The sequence below is a fragment of the Cicer arietinum genome, chromosome 2, assembly GCF_000331145.2.
Source record: "Cicer arietinum cultivar CDC Frontier isolate Library 1 chromosome 2, Cicar.CDCFrontier_v2.0, whole genome shotgun sequence".
NCBI lineage: Eukaryota > Viridiplantae > Streptophyta > Magnoliopsida > Fabales > Fabaceae > Cicer > Cicer arietinum.
In genome coordinates, this window is record NC_021161.2 from 41,923,259 (window position 1) to 41,936,577 (window position 13,319).

The window sequence follows — 13,319 nt, forward strand, 5'->3', positions numbered from 1 at the left end:
ATAATAATAATAATAATAATAATAATAATAATAATAATAATAATAATAATAATAATAATAATAATAATAATAATAATAATAATAATAATAATAATTGGAGGTTGTTGGTGGTGGTTGGCTACAGTTGATCTATGGGTTGCTGGAGCTTCGCCATCGACCAAAACGAGTCGTTGGAGCTCTACCACCCGACCAACGTTAACTTGTTTGAGTTTAACTAACCGTCGCTGTGAAGGTCTTCAGTGCTTCATTGTTACTGCATTCTATTATTAAATTAATAATAAATTAATGACTTATTTTTTAAATATTTAAAAACTTTTTTTAAAATAATTTAAAAAGAACATTTTCTTTGAGTAGTGTGTTACCCTGAAACTAAAACAACCTTAAAAGACATCAAATAATGGGTTGTGTTCATGAGTTCAGATCTCTTCCATTTTTTAGCCTCCATTTCTTGTCAAGTTTATTTTTTAGATGAGCGACACGTGGCAACTAAAATTTCAGTGGTTGAGATTTTATCAAATACAAAAAATCAGTTTTAATTAATTAAAATAAAAACATAAAATGACATCAGAAACATAAAACCCCTTTTCCTTCCTTCGTCGCCCCTCCCATCGCAGGTACAACACCACCGCACTGCTGCTCCACTGCATAGCACCACCACACCGCTGCTCCACTGCATAGCACCACCACACCGCTGCTGCTCCACTGCAATATTGTCATACTGCTACAACACACTGCACCGCTACATCACCGCTGCACCGTTACAACACCGCTACAGGTCTTTGTTCTCGTTGTCTCACCTTTGCTGCCACGCCTTCGCTGCCAAACAAAAAGAAGATGAATGATGATATGTTCTTCCTGTCATATATGCCACCTTGATAATAGTTGAGGCGTCAAACTAATGACTTTAAAGAAGCGCTTCGTGGGAGGCAACCCACAGGTAAAGGTAACTTTTATTTTTTGCAATCTTATTTTTGTTATTTGAATTTGTTTCTTTCTAATTGTGTGTAAACGTGAACTACGATGAAGAATTATTAACAACTTGCAATTGGTCTTAAGTTTTCTGTTTGGGATTTAAAAATTTAAACTCTATTTCTTTGCTCATATCATTGCTCAATTCAATAATTTTCACTAATGCATTCATTGTTGATTACTTCTTGGTTGTCGAAGTCTCACTTGCCATTTTTAAAAATAAAAAATAAAAAATAAAAACTAAATAAATTTTATAGTGACATGTTTGACATCATTTAGATAGTTCTACTCTTTCTTATCATCCTAGCTGTGAGTTCTTGGGCCTAAACACTATAATTCTTTGTTGTGTGATTATCCAGACATGTGTTATCTCTTCAGAACTTGCACTAATTCTGACTTGCATCACTTGTAATTTATGCATACATTGAGGCAATTTTATTTGGTCGTTTGAGTCTTTCTAACTACCCTATGAAAATGTTATCCTTTGCTAGCCCTTTGAGTCTCGCCATTTTCTTTCGGTCACTAGCCACATTACAAACCAATCACCTGACTTTAATTACACCACCTTACTTAGAGTTAGGTAAGAAATTTTTGTCTTGTCTTGGTAAAATTCTAAGTTTTGGGGTTGCTCGTAGGATAGCAACCTTTTAAGTTTGGGGTGGTGATTCTCACAAAAAGAAAAAGAGAAAAAAAAGAAGAAAAAGAAAAAAAATAAGAAGAAAAAAAAACAGTTTGTGTACTTTGGTTTTTTTGTCAATGTTTGAGAATCTCCAGAATGAAAAGGTGAAGAAAAATAAAAAATGGTTGAATAATTTGGAAATGTATGCTTAACTCCAAGTAGTAAAGCCTACTATCCCAAAATGCCCTACCCTTACCTAAGCCCCATTACAACCCGAAAGTCCTCGAAAAATGTATGTGTTTACTGCATTGTGATTGCTAACTAAAATTTTTTCAAGCCTATGGTAGCGTGATGCATATTCTAGGATTTGAGTGATAAATTCATAACCCTTTCTAAACACTTGAGAGAATTTTGGTGAGATTGTGTAAAGAGAGAGTTGAACTTGATGAATGAATGCTAAAGTGTACAAATTGTGTTGTTTTTTTTTTGTAAGCAACCATGAAGCATGATGAATGTTTTGTAGTAGCTGGAACTTTGAAAATTGAGTTTGATTTGATTTGAGAAATTGCATTTAAGTTTGCTTTAACTGTACCAAATCTGAAATTAATTGTTGCTTGAGGACAAACAGTAGATTAAGTTTGGGGTTGTGATGACTCTTCATCATATGCATGTTTTCCCACTATTTTAGTCTTATTTATCTTCAATAATTAGTTAAATTAAGGAGTTATTTGATATATTTTGTTAATTTTATTTATTTGATTTAATAAAATGTTTATGTTCTTATTTTCTTGATTAAGTAGAGATTTTTCGGAGTTTTGCATTGTTACTTTGTTTTAGTGCAGTGCTGAATTTTGGTGAGAAATCAACATGACCTATGTAGAGCATTTTAGCCATATATGGAGTTGTAGATATCCAATTGGAGTCAAACCAAGTGCAAATGAAAGCTACGATCCATAGCTACAACCTTTATGAAGACACCGGAACCAAATTCAAACTCGAAAGAGGAGAAAAATGCAATATATGTGAGACAGTAGATGCTGTGCGCCTGAAGCGCGCTAGCCGCTCCTGAGGCGCGTTTCCAGCCATTCTGTATTGTCTAGACGCGCCTGAAACGCATTTTCTACGACTGAGGCGCATTTCCGGACCAGTAACACTGTCCAGACGCGCCTGGGGCGCGCGACACGCATCAACAACCATAAAAATGCAATTTTTCACTGTTTTAGGGATCTTTTTCACTATTGGGAAGTTGGGAGACTTGTGCTCTAGCATAGAAACTCAAAGAAGACTGTTTCTAACATCATTGGAGCAGTTTTATCAAGAATCATTCATGAATCCTTCTTGTAATTCTTCTCTAATCTCTATCTCTTTTATCTCTGTCATGAGTAATTAAACCCTATTTGTTAGGGATGAGTGTAACAAGATGAAACCCTTATTTTTATGATTTGATTTCTAGTTATATGAATGAGTTTATTGAATTATTTTTCTCATCTCTGTGCTTAATGCTTTTTATTGCTTGATCAACACTAAAATGTTCTACGATTTGTATTTTGAAACGAAAGTGGACTTTACGAATGCCATAGATGAGAAATTCATGAATTTGTAGTCTAGACATAGGTGCAGATCATGAAACCAATTAAATTAGTTGCAAAGCAATAATTTACAAGAGAATTTCTATACGATGATGCTTATTTCTAATCTTAAATCTACTAAGGAATTAGGGGTTACTTTGGAATTAAAGGTTCTGTCACTAAGACATTAGGGCAAGAATAATAAAGAGAATTCGGTAATAATTCAATAAAGGAATTCAATAACTAGGATCAAATCAGACACCAAGGTAGGATTCGAAGTGAAACTCATCCCTGACATTTTTCTCAATTTATAAAGGATCAATTTTACTACTGCTATCAATTTTAAATATTATTTCAATCAACTTGAGAACTTTTTGTTCAATTTTAGTAACTAAATATAATTCAATAGTAAAACACAATCCTTAAGTTCGACACTCAGTATTACCGTTTTAATTGTTACAACACCGCTACAGGTCTTTGTTCTCGTTGTCTCACCTTCGCTGCCACGCCTTCGCTGCCACGACTTGCTAGGCTATCATTTTTATTTTTACAGGTTCTTTGTTTCAACCAATTTGTAGCATTTTGATTCAATCAGTTTGAAAAAAATGAAAGACCTAATCGCACCAAAAAAATCTAATAAAATTGTGATCAATAGTTAACAAACCAAATTGAAAATTTGTGAATTGTCATAGTTTCATTCACAAGAAATCATTTTGGTTTAAAAGATATGGTTAAGTTTGTGAAATGAAGTGAGAAATTACTATAATGGTAGTTCTTAATATCTTAATTGTTTTTTATCTGTGTGACAGGAACAATATCATAACAATTTGGAAAACTCAAACAGTTGAGGTTGGCACTGCATATGTGATGAAAAATATCATAACTTAAAAAATTGGTCCTCCATAATTTCCAAAGGGAGAGTATGGAATTGGAATTAATCCAAACATCCCTGACACCTTGCCCTCTTGGCTCACAGAAGCTAATCTTGCTTATTTTGTCTCCAAATTTGAGAAAATAGGCTTCACTAGAGGATTGAACTAGTATAGAAACTTGAATTTTGTATTGCGCAATTTATGTAGACAATTGTATGGCAGAATTTATGTTAACAATTGTAATTGAAATTTGAAATTAATATTCCTTTATGTGCTTTGTTTGAAATGATGATGCTTTTGAAATTGGTTCTTAATGACACTGTTTTCTCGCTGATAAGAGAATTGGGAAGCATGAAACATCAGGTTGGGATTTTTAAAAGGGTTTCATAGGCTGCCTTGTCCTTGGAATGGGTTGAAGAATTCCTGGTGAATTCAAATTGGTGGATTCATCTCCAAAGCTCAATGGTGAAGGAAAATCACATCCTTAACTTGGAAAATCCATGGAAATGATATTTATTTATTTAATTGTGCTGCAGGGGTTGAGATGTGAGACAGTGCAGCAACTCTCCTCGAGGAATGACTTGGTCTTGCCAAGATGATGTGGTTTTAAAAGAGAAATACTTTGGTTTGCCATCAAAGGCTGGTTTGAAGCTCCTAATCACTCAAAAGTTTGTAATAGCAAGCAACAACTAGTTTGTAATAGGAAGCAGCAACTAGCTCAAAAGTTTGTAATAGCAAGCAGCAACTAGCTCAAAAGTTTGTAATAGCAAGCAACAACTAGCTCAAAAGTTTGTAATAGCAAGCAGCAACTAGCTAGCAACTAACTAGTTTGTAATTGCATAATTTATGTTAACAATTGTAATTAAAATTTGAAATTGATATTCCTTTAACTATGATATTTCTGAGTTTTGTACTGCATAACACAAGATTTTTCAAACTAACACAAAGTGATTGAACATAAAATTGCCTCCTAACAAAATATTAATGTATAGAACATGCCGCCTAACAAAAGTCTCATAAAAATTGTTTAAAAGAAATTGTGAAGTCTTAATGCGTCAACTTGACTTAATTGTGTTATTTGAGTTGTAGTTTGATGTTGAATTCCATTGTCAACTTGGCTTGATTGTCTTGATTGTGTCATTTGAGTTGTAGCTTGATGTTGAATTCCATTATCAACTTGGCTTGATTGTGTCATTTGAGTTGTAGCTTAATGTTGAATTCCATTATCAACTTGGCTTGATTGTGTCATTTGAGCTGTAGCTTGATGTTGAATTCTAGTGTCAACTTCACTTAAAAATTGGTTCCTATCTAATGGTTGCTGCACATTATAAGAGAAGTCAGATAAAGAATATTGTTAAAAAAATTGTATACATTGATAAAAAACTTACCGGTAACAATTGCACTAAATTTTCTTGCGATTTTGTTTTTGTGAGGATCTATTTCTCTTCCTAGATAATTTCTCAACCCAAGACTTAGGTCGTTTTTTATTCTGACGTGAACGATCTCGCTTCTTTATGCCTTTTGCACAACCAAGAGTGTCCAAGTTGTTGTCAATTTCATCATTTGCAATTGATATGGATACATGAATCATTCTACTTGATTCCTCATTCACATAAATTTTTGCCAACATATCATCAATTATTTTATTGGACTCTTTATAAACTTTGGACAAAAATACATAAGTTTCATGAGATTCTGAAGCTCTGTTGGTCAATTTAATCATTCGAGGACAAAATTCATTGTATCGCTTCATGAAATGGGCTTTTATGTCCAATTCAACATGTTTCACTTTCCAATCTTGGTTACTTCCCAACCTTGCATATCTTGTCCATAGCTTTAATATATAATGTTGGGGAATTAACTTAATATTTATGGCATCTAAAACTTTCAAAGCATGATTGCATAAGATGCGATGTGTCTCAAATTTACGAAAATCACAAGCAACTTTTTGATCCATAGGAACTATCCTCTCTTTTGTGTTATCATAATTTGTAACAACATACAAACCTTCTTTCAAATCCTTTATGCAAGTGTCTTGATATTCCTCTTGAAATTCCTCAAAATTTTTTGGAGTGTAAACATTTCCGGCTTGTTCAAGCATACGAGCCTTCTTCATTTTCAATCTAGGTCATTTATGTCTTGACTCAAAATCAGCTTCTAACTCATTGTTTCGTTTTCCATTTACAACCCTTTTAAAGTGTGTAAAAAATTGTACTAAATTTAAATATGATTTTAAATGGTTTTTCAAGTCAGCATTAAAGCTCTCGCTTAATTGAGTAGATCTCATACCTGCAGTGAATGTTTTTCGAAGATAAGTCCATGCCCAGTTTTCCTTCAATTGAAAAATCATATGTAGCCACGAATCTTTTGAAACATTATGCTCAACAAGTAAAGAATTCCATGCATTCAAAAATTCAGCCTCTTCTTCATGTAGATCTATGCATGCTTCAAACTCTAAGCAAAATTGTGAACTTTTTTGATATAGATGATTTACATGCCTTAGAGCATTTTGTCTTATATGCCAAGTGCACAATCCATGAAATGTTTCTGGAACAACTAAAGAAATAGCCTTAGCCATTGCAACATCTTGATCTGTTAGAATGGTTTTTGGCTTTTCTCCACCCATTGCTTTGAGAAAAGTTTCAAATAGCCACCGAAAAGAAGGAATCGTTTCATCATATAGCAATGCGGCCCCAAAAATGATTGTTTGCCTGTGATTATTAAGTCCAACAAAAACTCCCAATGATCGATAATCCTTATTTGTCTTGTATGTAGTGTCAAAAGCGATGACATCTCCAAAGTATCCATAATCATTTATCATTTGTGCATCTGCCCAAAATATATTTGTTATTTGTTCATCAACATCCATTTGAAATTCATAAAAGAATGAGGGATTTTCACTTTCTTGTTTGAAATACATTAATAATGCACCCACGTCACCATACTTTAGTGATTGCTTCCTTTTGGTTCGAAGATAATTCTTAAGGTCTTGTCTTGTAAAACCAACAGTCTCTATTCCACCGACTTGCTTGGACATATATTCATGAAAATCTTTTGGTCTCAATCCAGACTCATCTGCCAATACGATTTGTGATGCTTGTACCTCAGATATGTGTCGATGAGAACGAATCATATGAACATACTCTAGCGGTTGAAGAAGGTGGTTATGTTGAGCTACAAAGTCAACAATTTTATATTTCCCAATCTTTCGATCAAGTGAAATAACCATACATGCTTTACATCCTGTTCTAGTTTATGCTCTATGCTCTCCTACTGGGTGACCTCGTTTGTCAACACCTCGAATACCCTCTTTGAAGCATGTGAATCTTCTCGAAGTCAAAATCCCGTCTTTTTTGCTTTTATTTGCACATTCTCGACGAATACCAAATCCAATTCTTTTACTGTATTCATTATAAAATTCACAAGCCGTTGCCTCAGATTCAAACTTCATTTCCATGTGTGGTTGGCTATTGTCATTACTTTCTGGCACAATTTTGTCATGGATATTGTTCACCCATTTATCTACACAGTCAACTAGTGGATTTGATGATGGATTCATGTTTTCTGAGAATGAATGGAGTTATCATATTAATATTATTTTGTAAACATGTTGATGTAATGAGAACCACAGGGGAAGAACTATAGAAATAAAAAGACACGATAAAATATTGTAAAAGATTCGACAAAATCAACAACAATGACTTGTAAGATCAAAAGAGAAGAGATTATTTAAACAAACACTTGTAGTAATATTGCAGTGGAGTGGTGATGCTGCAACTGTGTGGCAGTGCTGCGGTGGAGCGACGCCGGCACGACGAAGAGACAGAGAGGCGACATAATTCCAGTACAGAACCAAATTGCTCAATTCCAGTACAAAATCAATTTGATTGAATCAATTTTCCTTTCTATTTTCATGGCAACGACATATTGTCTTTGAAAACATTAGCAAGAACTTGTAAAAGTTTTGGCAAAATAAAAAATACATGATAAAATAGTTGTAAAAGATTTGGCAAAATTAATAAGAATTTGTAAGATCAAAAGAGAAGAAATTATTTGAACAAAGACCTGTAGTAATATTTTAGTGGAGCGACGGTGCTGCAACGGTGCGACGGTGATGTAGCAGTGCAGAATGTTGCAGCGATACCACAATGGAGCAACGCCGGCACGACGAAGAGACAGAGAGGCAAGCCACACGAGGACGAAAGGAGAACGTGCGATGGGAGGGGCAGCGAAGGGAGGAAGGAAAAGGGGTTTTATGTTTCTAATGTGTTTTTATGTTTTTATTTTAATTAATTAAAACTGATTTTTTGTATTTGATAAAATCTCAACCATTGAAATTTTAGTTGCCACGTATCGCTCATCTAAAAAACAAACTTGACAAGAAATGGAGGCTAAAAAATGGAGGAGATATGAACTCTGTGTTCATGAGCATTTTTCTGTGTTTCATCAAATGCGCTATCAGGGAATTCAACAATAGTGTTACCCTGTTGAGCTTGTTGTTTGGTGTTTTGGAGCTTTCTCATGTTTTAGTATGTGAATTAGGTTTTATTTTAATAATTTGAATTTTTAAGAAATAAAGGAAGAAATTTAGGGTTAGACAGAAGAATAAAATTAAGAAGTTGAAATTAGTGATATTTTAATATTTATTTCTTTAATTTACTGTTTTTATGATTTTTATTTATTCAGATACATATGTGGAAGAGAGACTGACACATCACACAATCATTAACATATACTCAGTCACACAGTTAACAATAAAGTTATTGTCATGAATTAAAATAATTGATGTTTGGATGAGTTATAAATTATTTTAGGTTTTTTTTGTTAAATCAATAATTAAAACAACAACAATCTGCTGAGTAGGTGACCAAAATTGTAGTTTATGACTATGATGGCTTTGAATAAAAAAGTGGCCTTCTCTCATTCAAGTCTATTTCTACCATAGACACTCAAGATGTCCAATTGATTCAAGTAAATGAAAGGAACAATGTAGGGAGCATAACATCTATTGTTTGGACCACACCATGCACATGGGTTAGGATAGCAATTTTTTTTATCATAAACCCCAACAATGATAGCTCTGCTCCCACATTTTTATCAAATTACCAAATGTAGCTTTTTAAAAAAATAAAAAATAAAAAACAAAAATATTGTATAATGGATTTTTTTTTCAGAACTGCAATTTTTAACTTTTTTTACATATTAATATTTTTTTATATATAGTGAATTCATAATAAAATAAAGTAAAAAGAGTAATTCAATTCGAATAAACTAAAAACTGAAATCCAATTGAGAATTGAAATTTAAAACTAAAAAATTCAAAATTAAATACTAAAATTGAAACTGATTTTAGTTTTTAAAATTTTTAGAATTAAAAACCAAAAAATTACCATCAACGAACCTTTAATTTAAATTTCAGAAACACAAAGCTGTGATGAAAAATTCAAAACTTGAGTTTTTTAAAATACTTTTGTATTCTAAAAAATTCAATAAAACACGGTAGTCTGTAAAACTGAAACTTTGAATTTATGGAAAAATATTTTATTCATTTTTGTTGATATTTTTTTATAACTGATAAACATTTTAGAAAAATTTCTCAAAACCATAACTTTAAAAAGAAAGCTAAATTCGTGTTTTTTAAAATAGAAAAGATATGTTTTCCAAAAAAAAAAAGACAAAGTTAGCGTTTTTCATAATATTTTTATATTACAAAAATTTTAATTTGAGTTTTTTTAATACATTTGAAATTTTGTGCAATAGACGAATATTTTATTTTTTTTTAAGAAGTCGTAGACAAATTTGAAAAATTGGAAATATTTGTGAGGGTAATATAATCGTTTAGACCTATAAAAGACATTATGGTTAATCGCAGACGGGAGCTGAGTTTTGGTAGTAGGATGTATTCATGCGAATTTTGAAAGCTAGGTTTTTTTAGATTTTTAGTTGAATTATCTTAATTCTTATCAAAGGTAATTATTAATGGTTGAGTTTTAGGCATTATTGTATGTAATTAATTCAACTATTTCCAATAAATGACTTTTTTTAAGAGATATTTTTCAATTATATCATTTTTTTATATCATTTAAAAAAATTATAATATATTCTATTTGAATTTTATAATAAGCATTATAAAATGTGGTAACTTATAATAGTATTTAATAAATTTTATAAAACGTCGTCTAATTTTAATAGCATCAACAACAATAACACTTAAAAATATCACGAAAGAAAAAAATAAGCATGATAAAATGTTTTTTTGACATAGTGAACTAAAAAACAAATAGTATTATATAAATATATTTTTAAAAAGAACAAGTAGAAATATAGTAAAGATTCAAACAAAAAAGAACAAAAACGATAAAAAGAATTTATCACTTCAACAAAAAAGGGACCAAAATGAGTTTCTTTTATATAAGAAAAACCAAAAAGCGTGTTGGTCGAACCCATGATCAAATATTGTGTATTATTTATTTGTATTTTTTTCTCCTTTTTTGTTCTTCATATTTTTTAATTTTGAACTAGAATTACTATTGTATATAATTAGATGATGAAGTAAACTCATTATATATATATTTTTTGGTTCTAAGTAAACTCATTATTTTAGTTTCAAATAATTAATATGAAATTCTTAACTCAACCAGAAAATTATACTTTTGTTTTTCACTTTCAAATAAAACGTAACCATGGAAAATCCTATCTAAATCACTCAATCATAACATGATGTTGGGAGAGTATAGGTGCGCACAAGTTTTGCAAATAAGTAACAAAACATGCACTTTAATGATAGTATTTGGGCACATGTTTCTAGCTTTTTAGTTTGGTATTTTAAAAGCTCTTTATAGCTTAAATTAATATTTTTAACTTGTTTCTAAATTTTGGGTTGAATTTGAATTATAATTTTATTATTTTTATTTTGACTCTTGTTCGCTCTGTAGGCCATAACTTGAGCTCTGGATATTGGATTGGCACATACAAGCAGACATTGGAAAGCTAAATATCAGAACTACAACTTTTGTGTTGCAAGAAAAGACCAATTCCGAACTTTACTGTGTCTAAGTTGCACATTTTGTAATATGGACTTTTGTAATAATTTTAAATAGCGGGTCACTTGTTTTTAAACCCTAAAGCCCAATATCAAGTATTATATATTGACAGTTTTGTTTCTTTTCTATGGACGGAAAAATTAGAATTCAGATTGCTAAGAAATAAATAGTTTTTATTTTGATTACATAGAAGACTAATTTTATAAGATTAATTCACGAGTTCAGAGTTTCATCAACACCTTGAGATTCAGTTACACTGTCAATTTTGATTCATGATTATATTCTTGTTTATTTGAATATTTTGATTGCATAATTTGAATCTTAATATGATCAATTAAATTTATTCGACATAATTTGGTTGCGATTTCTAATTTAATTGAATTATAATTTTGCGACACTTGATCATTAATTGTAATATTTTGATGATTGTGATGCTTAATCCAATAAAAGAAACTAAATTCACATACAATTGATTATGCTTGTTTGATCAATTCTATAGTCAAATAAGAATAGAATCACAAATTAGAAATTAAACTCATTAATAGAATATGTGATAGGTCTGAAACTCGAATAAGTGGATTAATCGTTTTGCTCATCTGTTAAATAAAAAATCTAAAAAATCCTCTTTTTAATTTCAACTTTCAATTCGGTTATTATTATTATATCAGAAGTCCTTGCGAAACGATTCGAGTTATTACCTCTATTTATATTTTATTAATTGTATTTGACTCGTGTGCGACAACGGATCAAATTGGCGCCGTTGCCGGGGACTCTCTGATAACAATATTAACCGATAAAAATCATGTTTTCACGCGTCTGTCTCGGATTGCTTTGAAATTTTGCCAGAAAATCAGAAAAAAATCAAGGAATAAAATTTCTTGTATAAGGGGCTTTTACAAGAAATGTCGGTCAAAATCCCAAATTCCTTCGTTTAGACCATTTTTTTAATTTTTTGAATTTTTCATATTCTCCAAAAATTCCAAAAAAATTGTCGTTGCCTTTATTTCATTTTTAGAAATTTTTTGTGGTATTTTTATATTTTATTTGGTAGAGTTTTTTATTTTTCACTTCAATTTTAGCCATAGGGACATTGTTGGAATTTTCAGAATTGTTATGATGATGCATGACTAGGGCTAGTTCTGTGAATCTTCATTCCTTTGAACCTAAAATAGATAGGACATTTCATTTACGCCGTAGACTTAGTAGAGATGCTAGTGTTAATGAGTCAGAGTCAGATAGTGAAAGTGACAACTTGCTGCAAAATATGGCTGATGCAAATAATAAAACCTTAAGACAACTTGTTGCACCTAATGTCAATTATAATGCATTGTATATCACATATCCTGAAGTTAGTGTATCATATGAACTTAAATCTGGTTTAATACACTTGCTTCCAAAGTTTAATGGTTTTGCAGGTGAGGATCCCCACAAACACTTAAAGGAATTCCATGTTGTGTGTTCTACCATGAAGCCTCAAGGAGTCACAGAAGACCATATTAAGTTGAGAGCCTTCCCATTTGCACTCTAAGATGCTGCCAAAGACTAGTTATATTACCTCCAACCAGGTTCTGTTACAAGTTGGAATGATCTCAAGATATTGTTTCTAGAAAAATTATCCCCTGCCTCACAAGCTGCTTCAATCAGAAAAGAAATATGTGGCATCAAGAAAATTGACAGGGAATCATTACATGAGTATTGAGAGAGATTCAAGAAATTAGTGTCAAGCTGTCCTCATCACCAGATTTCTGAACAATTGTTCATCCAATATTTTTATGAAGACTTGTTGCCTATGGATAGAAGCATTTTGGATGCTGCTAGTGGGGGAGCACTTGTCGATAAGACCCCAGAAGTGGCAAGGGCTTTGATTGAGAACATGTCCATGAATTCTCAACAGTTTACAACTAGAAGCAATTTGTAAGACCCTTAATTTTAAATCCTAAATTATACAATTTTAAGGTATTTTATGTTGAATTTCTTAGACTTCTAGCCTAGTTTTTGGTATTCTGTGAGTTAAATGCCAAAAATATATTTTTAGAAATCCGATTAAAACTATTTGTCAGAGAATAATTTATTTACGTTACGAAAAATTTAATTTTGTTAAAAATATCACTCGTTGCTGAAAATTTATCTGTCAATTGAGTTGCAACGAAAGTAGATATTTTTATGAAAATAGTTTGAGATGTGAGTGAAGTGATGTGTGTAAGAGTTGCTAGATATTTGTTGGTTTGGTTATATATATATATATATA

The 13,319-nt window shown here is 31.4% G+C and overlaps 1 pseudogene; it reads right to left on the reverse strand.

Annotated features, from left to right (window-relative positions):
• Window positions 1-5,430: 5,430 nt before the first annotated feature.
• Window positions 5,431-7,622, reverse strand: LOC101510114 (protein FAR1-RELATED SEQUENCE 5-like; annotated as a pseudogene).
• Between the last annotated feature and the right edge of the window lie 5,697 nt (window positions 7,623-13,319).